Below are 14,178 nucleotides of genomic sequence, written 5' to 3'. Positions count from 1 at the left end.
AAGGATCTGTAAAGAAAAAGATAAGGGCTATGCGGGGATCCTAGAAGTCTAAAGGCAAGAGGAGAGGGAATGTTTATGAGTTAAGTGCTAGTAAGGCAAGGGACGTCATCAGAGGGGAGAGGCACAGACTCTGTAACAGGTAAGCTAGAGCCAGGCCTGAAGATTAGCCTGTCTGAAAACAATGTTAAAATATATGGAGAATATGAGCTGTGAACACATACTTAATGGAAAGCGAGCAGGTATTAATGAGATGTCAGTGTTTAAAACCAATAGTGTACTCAGTGTTATACAGACAGAGAGAAAGACAGTCCCTTTCTTGAGGGTCTTATAGTCAATATTAGTTAGATACAAAATGTAACAGGTGATCAGAAGATTAACTAAATACAGAAGAGTACAGGAGTTTCCCTTCTCCTCCACCCTTGGCTTCATGACTTTGCTACAGTATATACATAAAAAGGCAGAAAACGTATGATTACTAGTTTAACAGCTATACAGGTAAGGGGACGCGTAGTTATATAGAACAGAAATTGGTAAGGAATATAAATGTTCATGCTTCAGGGTATAAGCCAACTACTACAAAAAGGTAATTCCATAATTGTCCATCACAGGGTTACTTGCATCTCCCTGTGAAGTATGTGGTATTGGCCATTGTCCTGGACAGGATACCAGATTAGATAAACCACTGGTTTGAACCAATATGGCAATTCCTATGTTAGCATTCCAGTAAAAGATAGTGACTGACTATCGAAACCATATGAAGGATCGTATTCTTGACTTAACAAGCTTTATAGACCCTCCACCACTCAAGGGGTGTACCTGATCATTCCAAAGGACACTTAAGTCCATACTGCCTTGATTCGATAGGCCTGAGAAGTTCCCCTGGCTAGACCAATCTGACATGGAGAAGTAAAGGAAGTAAGACCTGACCAAAACAAGGTTAGATAAGACCAAGATATGAAGGACAGAGGACCCACAGGATATTATTGGTCACCATACATGATACGACTGATATTAGAGCAACTGCCGGCTACAAAAAAATTGACAAACTGATCAAAGAGACTAATTATAAATTAACTCATCAAGTAACTAGGGAAAGGTTTTGCTTTCAGCTAAAAATGTATAAGCCACTCAGACCAGTGAAGAGCTGTATAGACACTCATCAATTTACAGTCTCAAGTAATTGTTAGAGCTGATTAAATAACTTATACCTTGAAATGCGCACATTTTATTCTCTATAATCACATGTATGGTATTCTGAGTTGGCTGTGTTTACACATATGCATACCCAGTTGTTTATACCATAATTTAAACTTACCTTTGCAGAGCTGATTCATTGTTTCCACTTGTGAGGAAATCCTTGTTTGTACTGGTTTGCAGACACACAGTGTACTGAACTAGTTTGTCTCTGTTGAAATGGTGTGAATAAGTTATTTCTGATTTTGTTTCATTTACTCCATTTAGTAAATGTCACAGCAGTGTACTCTCACATGGCAGAGTCCAGAATTTCTGTCACAGCACAGAATATGGGGATAGTAGACTTTCATACTTAGTTAAAAGAAGTTTTTCTTTGTTCAGTTTAATTGGAGATGATGATTAACTTGACCTACTTTTTAGCATTTAATACAAAATGGGCCAGAGCCTCAGCTGGGCCACTGTTCCACTCAGTGCAGCTGTGGGAAGAGGGAGGCAAGAGTAGCTTTAAGCCTCGTTTGCATTTCACTGATTCTCAAGGCTGGTGGGGACTGGACCCCCAGTGTAACTCAGAGCAGCTCCCAAACTGCTCTATACATAAACTTGCACAAATTTAACCAAAGTCATTTTAAACCAATTGAGTTGAAGTGGTAGAACTGTGTGTTTGGACATTCCTATCCAGAACTGTCCATTGTAGAGTTTCTAATCTATCAAGCTAAAATGATGTAAGGCAGGTTTAAATGGATTTAAGTGTATCCACACATAGCGTTTGCATCACTGTAACTGATTTAAATTAAATCAATTCAACTTCAATTCAAGCCCTAAATTATGCTAGCTGGTAAAGCCCCCTAAAGTCCTTTACACTGGGAAGGTATCACTGGAGTGCAACATGCTCTGGTCATACTCCTCCCATCCCTGATACACCCCTTGCACTAAGGGGTCTAGGCGGTGGTAGCACAGAGATGACTGCTGACCCTGATTCCCTTGCCTAGGCTATTCGGGCAACTTTCTGGCCTCTTTATTCCTCCAAAGTCATGCAAAGGACCTGGAACAGGGACCAGAACCTAATCCAATATTTTAATAGATCAGGGTAATTTTAATCTAAACTTCAGGATAACTCCTAATGATTCCCTGAAGTGTAACACCATAAACCATTACTAGTTGAGCCTCTTGAAGTTATTTTCTTCCTACATTTCCTTCCAGATGTCAGACTGGATTTTTTTTTCTGCTGAGAGCACTATTTTTAAAACCAAAGAATAGAATGATATTAAGATAGTAGGTGTTGTACTGTACAGCGTGTTATATAATGGGGCATTTATAACAGATCTTATGCAGCCAGTTTATAATCAGAAGTAATAGTACCATTTTGCCATTCAATCTGCTTAGGGATGCTGCAATAAATTCAGAGCAGCCGGTGTATGGTGGGAAAGTTTTGTGTATTTTTACTTATGTAGTTTTCATAACTCTTTTATCCATTCTTCTGAAGAGAAGCAGTAATAATATGAGAATAGGATTGCATGATAATGAACCCAGATTTGCCCATCTATGCAGATCTCCAGTCACCTCCAAGATGCCACCTTAAGTCCAGGAACTCTTTCTGGTCAGCAGCTGTCATCAAAAGACAAGTGGTGGATTCTGTGGGAAAACAGAGGGGTCAAGAATCAGGACCTGATTATGGATCCTACAGTCTAACCAGCTGACTTTCCCACATCATGTAAGATAAGAATCACAGCAAATTGCATGAGAATCTCACATAGGCATTGCAGTTACCTACTCACAATGGCAAATGAAGGACAGCCTGATATGTGACTGTGGAGAAGACATCCAAACCATGGAAGATCTAGTGAACTGCTGCCCTCTAAGATCCTTCTCCAGAGATCAGAGGGGTAGCCGTGTTAGTCTAGATCTGTAAAAGCAGCAAAGAATACTGTGACACCTTACAGACTAACAGACATTTTGGAGCATGAGCTTTTGTGGATGAATATTCACCCACGAAAGCTCATGCTCCAAAACGTCTGTTAGTCTGTAAGGTGCCACAGGATTTACCCACGAAAGCTCATGCTCCAAAATGTCTGTTAGTCTATAAGGTGCCACAGGATTCTTTGCTGCTTCTCCAGAGAGACAGCCTTGATTCATTCCATGTCACCAGAAGCCATAGAGGAGATAACAAACTTGGACATTGACTTTTAATGTTTCTTTTTCAAGTTTCCATACAAAAGAAGGAGGAAAAAACTCTAATATTATGAGCCTTGCCAACCCCAAACATTCAAATATCATGAGTAAGGCTCAAAAAGCCATGGGATTTTACAAAAATAATTAATTTTGAGTTATTTTTATTTGCTTTCCAGTATTTGAGCCTTTAGGTGCACACCAGTCAGATTTTCAAGCTTCTCTTTGCCACTAGGGCTAGAAACTTATACTTTTTTTTTAAAGTTGATATTCTCATGTAATCACGTGATTCCCAGAGAGCCAGGGCTTTAAGAAAAACACCAAATATCATGAGACTTGTGATGAAATTGTGAGAGTTGACAACACTGGCAAACAGTACATCATGGGCCAATGTAGTGCAGCACAACTGGGTATAAACAACACTAAAACAAACTAATACAAAACACACACGGTAATGTGTTTAAAGAGCATTACAGCTGTGATACAAATGGGCAGAATCCAAGGAATTCCAAGTTAAAGTAGATGCTCCCTCCTTAACTAACACCACTGTGAAGAAGTAAAACCAACAGTGAATGAAGGTTTGAGTCTAATCTGAACTACAGTTGAGGGCACAGAGGATAAATGAGGACCTTCCAGACCCCTGACTTCCCACATCGGACCTAGTGGACTTCTGTTGCATATTGGGAGCACAAGCAACAGCTGGAAAGAGTCTTCACAGCCTCCTGACCTTCACATGCAGCCTGGTATGAGACATGGACTCTAGGTATTTTTTAATCTATTCCTTTATTGTCATTGGGTGTTGGTCCTGCTATATCCTGCTCTTCTCTTAACATGGCAACCTTTCAGTTTTTCCACCTCACACCCTCCATCTATACATGTTTCTCTTTCTTTCTCTCTCACATCCTCTTGCTCCTTTTTACCTCCCTCTCCCTCTGTTTTCCTCTCTTTGCTCACTCCCCTTTGTTAGTCCCACAATCTCTTACTCTCCCTCATTTCCACCCCAGGGAGCCTCCTAACCTCTTAAACCCAGTTCAAAAGAAATAGTGAAATTAATTAAAGTCAGGACTAACAAATATATAAAAATGGATGTGTGTATGTGTATACACACACACACACACACACACACACGATTGCCATTAGCATGAACACTTTACTTGGGTACTGTATCCAAGCAATTCCTCCTGCCCTTCATTTCCTTCTGTGTGTTTTTAGATTATATTTGGGGCAGGGACTATATCTTCTTATATGTTCATACAATGTTTAACACATTTTGAACACTACTGCAATATAAACACTAAATAATAAGTATACACAAAGCATATATAACCAGGGATCTAGAAGCATTTGCTATTGTGCCACTAAAATGGATTTATAATAATTTTCCACTTTCATCCAGGATCTTAAATCACTTTACAACTATGGACAAGTATTATTATCCTCAATTTAGAGATGAGGAAACTGAGTCACAGAGAGGCAAAGTGACTTGCCTAAAGTCACACAGTGTGTCAGTAGCAGAATGGGGAAGAGAACCAATATCTCCAGACTTGTAGTCCTTCATTCTAACGACTCAAGCTTACTCGTCTACAGTTGTCCTTAAAACACTTTTCAGCACTGATAGTAAATGTGAACCTACACAGGATTTCAGAGCAGATTGGAACCCAAAATGTAAACGTTGGACCCAGTTCTGTGAATTCATGCAATCTCAATGGAGTCAGTGGATTACACGGGTGTAAATGAGAACAGAATCGAGAGTGTAGCTATTTATGCTAATATTTCTAGTTATTTTGAAAATTATGCTCTGTGCCAGCAAATCTCAAAAGGCTGTACAATTCTGGAAGGAATCAGACACTCCCCATGTGGTTTGATGCAGGAAGGGAAGCATTGCAGCCACTGTAGCCTAGAAATTGGGTTGAAAATCTCACAAAAAATGTTTCTTTCAGTGATTTTCAATATTTCCTCAATTGGGCCAATTCATTAATTAATATTTCCAGAATAACCTATGCCAGGAAGTGCTAGAGCACAGACAACTGTAAGATTTAGGTGCTGTTAGACTTGAGTGATAGCCAAAGGTTTGTGCCTCTTCTTACTTTAGTTGAGCCAGTTCACACATCCCTAGTAAATATGCGAGAATGTAGTTTGTGTACACAGGGCCGGCTTTAGGCTGATTCAGTCAATTCCCGGGAATCGGGCCCCGCGCCTAAGAGGGCCCTGCGCCTTAGGCGCCTTTTTAATTTTTTTTACTTACCCCAGCTGAGGTCTGCTCCGGGGTCTTCCATGGCCCCGCTCCCCTGACAAAGCGCCGGTGGGAGCGCGGCAGCCCCACAGCCCTGCTTTCCCAGCTGGAGCTCCGGCCGGAGTGCGGCAAGCTGCCCCGCGGCCCCAGCTAGAGCTCCGACCGGAGCGCGGCAAGCCCTACCCTGCAGCCTCGCTCTCCTGGCTGGAGCTCTGGGCCCTTTAAATAGGCCCCAGAGCCCTGGGATAGTGGGGGGTTCTGGGGGCTATTTAAAGGGCCAGGGCTCCAGCTGCCTCTGCCACCCCGACCTTTAAATAGCTGCCGGAGCCCCGCCGCCCCCATGCATTCCCCAGGGCTCCCGCGGCTATTTAAAAGGTCCAGGGCGGGGTAGAAGCAGAGGATCCCCAAGCCCTTTAAATAGCCCCTAGAGCCCCGGGATAGCGGGAGGCTTGGGGGCTATTTAAAGGGCCGGGACTCCAGCTGCCTCTGTTGCACCCCCTGCCCTGCCTGCACCAGACCCGCTCCGCCCCTGCTGCCTGCAGCCAGCTCTGCACCCCATGCCCACAGCCAGCCCCTGCCAAACCTCCTGCCCTGTCTCCAGCCAACCCCTGCCACACACTCCTGTGGCCCTGCCCAAAGTCAGCCAGCCCCCCACACACCCTGCCCTCACCAGCCCTGCACACCCTGCCCACATCCAGCCCCGCACCCCCTGCCCTGTCTCCAGCCAACCCCTCCTGCACCCCCTGCCTGAAGCCAGCCAGTCCCACACTCCTCTGTCTCCAGCCCTCTCAACCCCTGCTGCATCCCCCTGCGGCACTGCCTGAAGCCAGCCCACCCCACAGCCCCCTGTCTCCAGCCAGCCCCGCACCCCTTGCCCTGCCTGCAGCCAGACCCTACCTCCAGTCAGCCCCTGCCCTGCCTCCAGCCAGCCCCATGTCCACTGCTGCCCTGCAGTTCCCAGGGCAGTAACCCTGCACACCTGATTCAATGATGGGGGCAGGGAGCAGCTGGGAGCCACACATGTGCACACTCTCAGGGAGTGGCGGGGACCTACACATGTGAAACGGCGGTCATTAATAACCAATCAACAGCATATATGATGCAATGTACATAATATATAATTGTATTATTTATATAGTTATGGAAAGTAAATAATACATGGAAGAAATGAAAGGCTTTTTTTTTTACACTTTTTTTTTTTTTAGTCATCCCTGCCAGGGCCCAGCCGAAAATGTTCGAATTGGGCCCTGCATTTCCTAAAGCCGTCCCTGTGTGTATAGCAAGTATGATGCACTTGCACAGATGTACCATGTAATTATATAACTTCATTGACTCATACGATACCGGTTAGGACATCTAGTCCATTCCCCTAGCCAATGTAATAATTCTAAACACTTAAAGTCTATAGCACTTTACAAACATTAACTAATTAATCTTCACAACATCCCTGGGAAGTAAGTAAATATTATTATGCACGTTACAGATGGAAACACACATATGACCCTATACTGGTTCCACTGAAGTCAGTGTCAAAACTCCCCTTGACATAAATATGACCATCATTTAGCCTATATTGAGAGTGGCTGAGATCCTGAAAGGTATGTAGATACCTAACTCCCATTAAAAGTGCTGAGCGCTCTCAGTCTCCACTGACTAAAGTAGGAATCATCGTTTCACAAGACTTACCCCATACAGTTCGAGGCCAACATTTTTGAATGCATTTGATATTTGGCACCTAGATCCCAATTTAGGGACATAAGTAAATGAGAAAGCAGCAAAGAATCCTGTGGCACCTTGTTGACTAACAGACGTTTTGGAGCATGAGCTTTCGTGGGTGAATACCCACTTCGTCAGATGCAATGAAAGCTCATGCTCCAAAACGTCTTGTTAGTCTATAAAGTGCCACAGGACTCTTTGCTGCTTTTACAGATCCAGACTAACACGGCTACCCCTCTGATACTTGACACCAAGTAAATGAGAGTTTCTGGCCCCTGAATATGGCTCCAGATACCTAAAAGGCAGGTTATGTTAATTCATAGACATTATTTGTGTCCTGGTCTACACTAGAAAGGGTATCAGCAACAGGTTTGGCATTGGGTCAGATGTACATGGTTTAAATGCCAGTGGAAACTGGAATAAGCCATGTCCAGCCCCTTCCTCTTGGACTACATTCTCAAGTGAACTGTGTGCAGCTGAAGCAGCACTGAGCCTTGTGCTGACATCCGTTGTCAGCAACAGAAGATTTTTCTGCAGTAGATCAAGCTGATGAGTACAGTGCTTTTGTGTCATAGTGTGGCATATGCAGTCTCAGCAGAAACAGGGATACTGTGGTAGAACAGATAGCTCAGATTAACAGAAAGATTAATAACTTGGGTTCAAAAACAAACAAACACTGGTAAACCATCCAGGCCATGGAGACGCTCTCTGAGCTGCTGCACAGATGTTCTCTCAGTCCCAACTCCAGCTGCCCTCAGAAAGGGGCTCTGAACAGCTGCCTCAAAAGTGGGACAAAAGGCATTAAAGATACAGAGTCAAATCTGGAGTCCACAGAAATCAATGGAAAAATTCCCATTGATTTCAATCAGACCAAGATTTGCAGCCTGATCCAGTGCCCATTGAAATCAATGGAAAGCACTTCATTAACCACGATGGGCTCTGGATAAGGCCTTTGATCCACAAGGACACAGATTCATGTCAGTCGATGTTCCCATTGTTAATGGATCTGATCCATATTTACAACGTAAAAACCACAGAGAACATGTCAGCAAAATCGTGACTCTACTAATTATCCTCTTTCAATTTAATTAAAATGGTGTTTTGTTTAATTGCAGACTTCTGTCCAGTGTGCTTTGTGATTTTTTTCTCTATTTAAATAAAAACCATCACTGAGTTAAGCAAACATTTTACATGCAAAATTCCCAGCTTCATTAGTCTTATATTGTTCAAAAATAGCCACGCTACTCTTTTACCATTTTTTCCCTGAAATGTCAAATTTCAACCAGAGAAAATATTTACAGCTGTGTTATATAAACTAATGACAAACAGAGATTAAAGTGAAAGTGCTGGCAAAACTTTATCTGTAGCAGCACTGAAACTAGGGACACTGCAATAAATAGGCTCCGTGTTATTGGTTTACTGTTTAATGACCTACTGTTAGAAACGTTTCAAAAGTGGTAAGTGATTTTGGGACCATTTAGGTGCTTCGAGTTGAGCACCAAAAACTGAGACTTTCAGTGGGCACTTTTGAAAATGTAACCTTGGAGAATTTCAGTGAAGAGTAAGTTCTCTGGGGGCAGAAACTATCTAGATTTCTGTAACAGTGCAGCACAAAGCTCAAGGTAGATAAGACCTGGATCTCTAATGTAAACAACAAGCAGATTTTTTAAAATTCCAAGCCTTTGGGCACACACATGTTTTTTTCCACTTTGTAGGTCACCACTAAAAGAAAAAGACATATTATTGTAATATGAGAAGCTGTGATATTTTCCTATTTTTGACTGCAATGTTGTGATGAGATATAGTAAGAAAAATGTTTCCTTTTTAATGCCTATCATCGTAACATAACAACAAGAGATGTACTGTAATTTAGCTATCTCTGCCTTACTATTTGCTGAAAGCCCTTGGTGGACAGTAACTTTATATGCTGCTTGTTGATGTGTGCATTAAAACGATCTCTAAAGGAAGGCTGTAAAAAATACATCCAGATTCTACACTATTCAAGAGAGCAGCACAATACCCCACACTGGGTTTAGACTACATAGTAGTAATAATACCTATGCCTAGTCTTAGTGTTTCCACCACTGCTACTATCAGTGGAGCTGTATTATTGCTAGATTTCATTGCACTGCAACTCCCAAAAATTACTATGTGGCCCTATGAGGGGGGACCGAAGTCTGAGCCCCCCCAATCCTTGCTGCCCCAGGGTGGGAGGGCCAAAGCTCAATTCCCTCCACCCTGGGTGAGGGGCCAAAGCCGAAGCCCAGGGATTTCAGCACCAGGCTGGGGCCTGCTACCTGAGCCCCATCATCAAGGACTGAAGCCCTCGGGCTCCAGCTTTGGCCCCGGGTCCCAGCAAGTCTAAGCCAGCCCTTACGGCCCCGTTAAAACAGGGTCGAGACTCACTTTGGGGTCCCGACCCACAGTTTGAGAACTGCTGTGCTCGACCAATGGCAGGAAAAGTGTAAGTGTAGATAAGGCCTTACTGGCATGGTGGACTATAAATATGGTTAAGATTGTGGCCTAAGTAATTACCAACCAATGTTCTATTAATTATTTACTACCCTTCCATGTATAGCAATAATTTCAGAAATGTAATAAACATAAATTGCTGCACTGTGTGGTGGAGTATTATATATATCATTTGAATTGTTGGCTTGTAGTTTCATTTGCTAATTAAGGGTTACTGATAATTCTGTTTATTGTTTTCACTATGATTTCTCACTAACATTCAAAAGTATGTACACAACTACTTCAGTCATGTCTGAGACTAGTGGTTTTCATTTACTAATATTTATATTAGCACCTTTCATCCAACAATCTCCAAACACTTAACAACTGCTATGTGCTGATTACAGTGTACATATCCAGGGTAGAATGTGGCAGCCTTTAATAAGCTCTCGTCAAAAACACACAAAAGAAAGTGAATATAGCACAGAAAGTTGGAACATCAAGGGAATGTTGGGCCTGACTATACCCTCACCCCCACCTCCCCCCAAAAAGCCAGAAAATTAGTGGAAGTTAGGCACCTGGCACTTTTGAAAATCCCACTAGATGCCTATCTGCATTCTTAGGTGCCTGTGTATCCTTAAAAATCTGTTCCTCTTTGCTTTCTCTCATTGTTGCCTTCTGTTTTATTTAGAATAGATTTAATGATGTTATCTTTCACCATCATGGGTTTGGCTCTGGTTGTTACAGTTTAAAGTTCAACAGAGTGAAAAATCACCTCTGCTGCTTGTGTCAGATTTAGAGACTCTAGGAACACATGAAGACCAAAGATAATGGCCATACATGCATTCGCAAGTACAAAGCCTAATCTATTTTACAAATTTTATTAGCGTAACAAGCAAGGTTATGATTACCCAAACATATATAAATCTTATGAATAACCATGCACATGTTATAAATATAGTCACACTCATATCCTTAAAGATATTCTTAGGATCTGTTGGAGTCCTCACCAATTGATCATCAGCAGAGGGATAGTTCTTGCTGGGAGTTTTCCCACAGGCATTCCCACTTTTACCCAACCAGGGAATCCTCTTTTATATTGTAATTCTGACTACACCTAATACCCCATGTATGTGCCTGGCGTATTAGGTGAAGGTATCAATCCTCTTTTCCTTATCTGTACTTCCACACCCTGAGCATCATAATTAAACTGACTAACCCCTTGTGTAGATGCATCTAAGCCCTGGGCTATACTATGAGTTTAGGTTGAATTTAGCAGTGTTAGATCGATTTAACCCTGCACCTGTCCCCACGACGAAGCCATTATTTTTGACTTAAAGGGCTGTTAAAATCGATTTCTGTACTCCTTCCCTGAAGAGGAATTAGTGCTGAAATCGACCTTGCCGGGTCGAATTTGGGGTAGTGTCGCAATTCAACGGTATTGGCCTGCGGGAGCTATCCCAGAGTGCTCCGTTGTGATCACTGTGGACAGTGCTCTCAACTCAGATGCACTGGCCAAGTAGATAGGAAAGGCCCATGAACTTTTGAATCTAATTTCCTGTTTGGCCAGCGTGGCAATCTGCAGGTGAGTGCAGATCTCATTAGCAGAGGTGACCATGATGGAGTCTCAGAATCACAAAACAGCCCCAGCATGGACCAAACGAGAGGCATGGGATCTGATCGCTGTATGGGGAGACGAATCTGTGCTATCAGAACTCCGTTCAAAAAGACGAAATGCCCAAACATTTGAAAAAATCTCAAAGGGCATGAAGGACAGAGGCTATAACAGGGACCCGCAGCAGTGCCGCATGAAACTTAAGGAGCTGAGGCAAGCCTACCAAAAAAACAGAGAGGCAAATGGCTGCTCCGGGTCAGAGCCTCCCCGTTCTATGATGAGCTGCATGCCATTCTAGGTGGTGCAGCCACCACTACCCCACCCCCGTGCTTTGACTCCGTCAATGGAGTAGCACACAACAAGGATGCGGGTTTGGGGAACGAGAAAGATGATGAGGAGGAGGTTGAAGATAGCTCACAGCAAGGAAGCAGAGAAACCATTTTCCCCCACAGCCAGGAACTATTTCTCACCCTGGACCTAGAGTCAGTACCCCCTGAACCCACTCAAACTGCCTCCCGGACCCGTCAGGTGGAGAAGGGACCTCTGGTGAGTGTACCTTTGTAAATATTATACATGGTTCAAAAGCAAGCGTGTTTAATGATTAATTTGCCCTGGCATTCGTGGCCAGTACAGCTACTGGAAAAGTCTGCTAATGTGTCTGGGGATGGAGTGGAAATCCTCCAGGGACATTTCCATAAAGCTCTCCTGGATGTACTCCCAAAGCCTTTGCAAAAGGTTTCTGGGGAAGGCAGCCTTATTCTGTCCTCCATGGTAGGACACTTTGCCACATCAGGCCAGTAGCACATAGTCGGGAATCATTGCATAGCAAAGCATGGCAGCGTATGGTCCCAATGTTTGCTGGCATTCTAACAACATCTGTTCTTTATCTCTCTGTGTTATCCTCAAGAGAGTGATATCATTCCTGGTCACCTTGTTGAAATAGGGTGATTTTATTAAGGGGACATTCAGAGGTGTCCGTTCCTGCTGAGCTGTTTGCCTGTGGCTGAACAGAAACGTTCCCCGCTGTTAGCTACATGGTGGGGGAAGGGGTGAAGCAGTCATCCCAGATAATTGTGTGTTGGAGGGGATGGCTGGGTTTGTGCTGCAAGTTAAACTGAAAACTGCAGCCTCTCCTCCTTTTAAATGGCCAACCCATTTTAAATGGCCAACCCAATGGCTGCTTGGTATGGGAAATGAGGGCGCTGCTGCTGGTTGAAACCATTCCCACATGTTATGAAGGTTAAGGAAGCCAAAAGACTGTGTCTTACCATTGCTGTTTGCAAGCCAAATTCTGTTGCCCAGCCCTGCATGAAAGATCTCTCATACCAAACCGGCATACCTTCAATAAGAGGCAAAATGAGACCTTGTACTGAAAGCACAAGTGCTATGTAATGTTAACAGCAAGGTTTACCATGAAAGAGTCTACCTATTGTTCTCTAAAATGTCTTTTTAACTACCACTCTCCCTTTTTTAACTCCACCAGCTGCAAATGTTTCAACGCTCACACTATCTTCTTTCCCACAGACCAGCGAAGATTAGCAGGCAGAAAAAATGCACTTGCAATGAAATGTTCTCTGAGCTCATGCAGTCCTCCCACACTGAAAGAGCCCAGCAGAATTCATGGAGGCAGACAATGTCAGAGTCCAGGAAAGCACAATATGAACGTGAGGACAGGTAGCAGGCTGAAGATAATATGTGGCGGGCTGAAGATGATAGGTGGAGTCAGCTTGGTGATAGAAGGCAAGGGGCAATGCTGAGGCTACTGGAGGAACAAACTGATATGCTCCGGCGTATGGCTGAGGTTCAGGAAAGGTAGCTTGAGCACAGACCGCAGCTACAGCCCCTGTGTAACCAATTGCCCTCCTCTCCAAGTTCTATAGCCTCCTCACCTGCACGCCCAAGAATGTGGTGGCAGGGCCTCTGGGCACCCAACCACTTTACTCTAGAAGACTGCCCAAGCAGTAGAAAGCTGGCATTCAATAAGTTTTAAAGTGCAGTGTGGCTTTGTCTTTCCCTTGTGATCCACCAGTGCTTGCAGCACCATTGAAAAGTACCCCTTTTGGTTTATGTACTCGCTGGCTTGGTGCTCTGGTCCCAAGATAGGGATATGGGTTCCGTCTATCACCCCACCACAGTTAGGGAATCCCATTGCAGCAAAGCCATCCAATATGACCTGCACATTTCCCAGAGTCACTACCCTTGATATCAGCAGCTCTTTGATTGCGTTGGCTACTTGGATCACAGCAGCCTCCACAGTAGATTTGCCCACTCCAAATTGATGCCCAACTGACCATTAGCTGTCTGGTGTTGCAAGCTTCCACAGGGCTATCGCCACTCGCTTGTGAATTGTGAAGGCTGCGCTCGTCTTGGTATTTTTGCGCTTCAGGGCAGAGGAAAGCAAGTCACAAAGTTCCATGAAAGTGCCCTTACACATGCAAAAGTTTTGCAGCCATTGGGAATAGTCCCAGACATGCAACACTATGCGGTCTCACCAGTCTGTGCTTGTTTCCTGGGCCCAAAATCAGTGTTCCATGGCATGAACCTGCCCATTACCACCATGATGTCCAAATCGCCAGGGCCCGTGCTTTGAGATAAGTCTGTGTCCATGTCCTCATCACTCTCGTCACCACGCTGCCGTCGCCTCCTCGCCTAGTTTTGCTTTTGCAGGTTCTGGTTCTGCATATACTGCAGGATAATGTGCGTGGTGTTTACAGTGTTCATAATTGCGGCGGTGATTTGAATGGGCTCCATGCTTGCCGTGCTATGGCTTCTGTGCTGAAAAAAGGTGCAAAACGATTGTCTG

General features: G+C 43.9%; 1 protein-coding gene and 1 long non-coding RNA gene across 3 annotated transcripts in view; one reads left to right on the top strand and one right to left on the bottom strand.

Annotated features, from left to right (window-relative positions):
- Positions 1-2,516: 2,516 nt before the first annotated feature.
- LOC115646974 overlaps positions 2,517-14,178 on the bottom strand; it is a 44,418-nt gene continuing 32,756 nt past the window's right edge. For both annotated transcript variants that reach the window (XR_003999184.1, XR_003999185.1), the window contains exon 2: positions 2,517-2,826. This is a non-coding gene — a long non-coding RNA (uncharacterized LOC115646974). The remainder of the gene's footprint in view (positions 2,827-14,178) is intronic.
- LOC115646973 (GSK-3-binding protein FRAT2-like) overlaps positions 2,746-14,178 on the top strand; it is a 45,614-nt gene continuing 34,181 nt past the window's right edge. Inside the window, exon 1 of the mRNA XM_030553500.1 lies at positions 2,746-2,828. The gene's annotated coding sequence lies outside the window, so the exon portion shown is untranslated. The remainder of the gene's footprint in view (positions 2,829-14,178) is intronic.

Source organism: Gopherus evgoodei, chromosome 2 (assembly GCF_007399415.2).
Source record: "Gopherus evgoodei ecotype Sinaloan lineage chromosome 2, rGopEvg1_v1.p, whole genome shotgun sequence".
Taxonomy (NCBI): Eukaryota; Metazoa; Chordata; order Testudines; family Testudinidae; genus Gopherus; species Gopherus evgoodei.
Note: the sequence above shows the minus strand (reverse complement) of the source record. Positions and strands in the feature narration are given on the sequence as shown.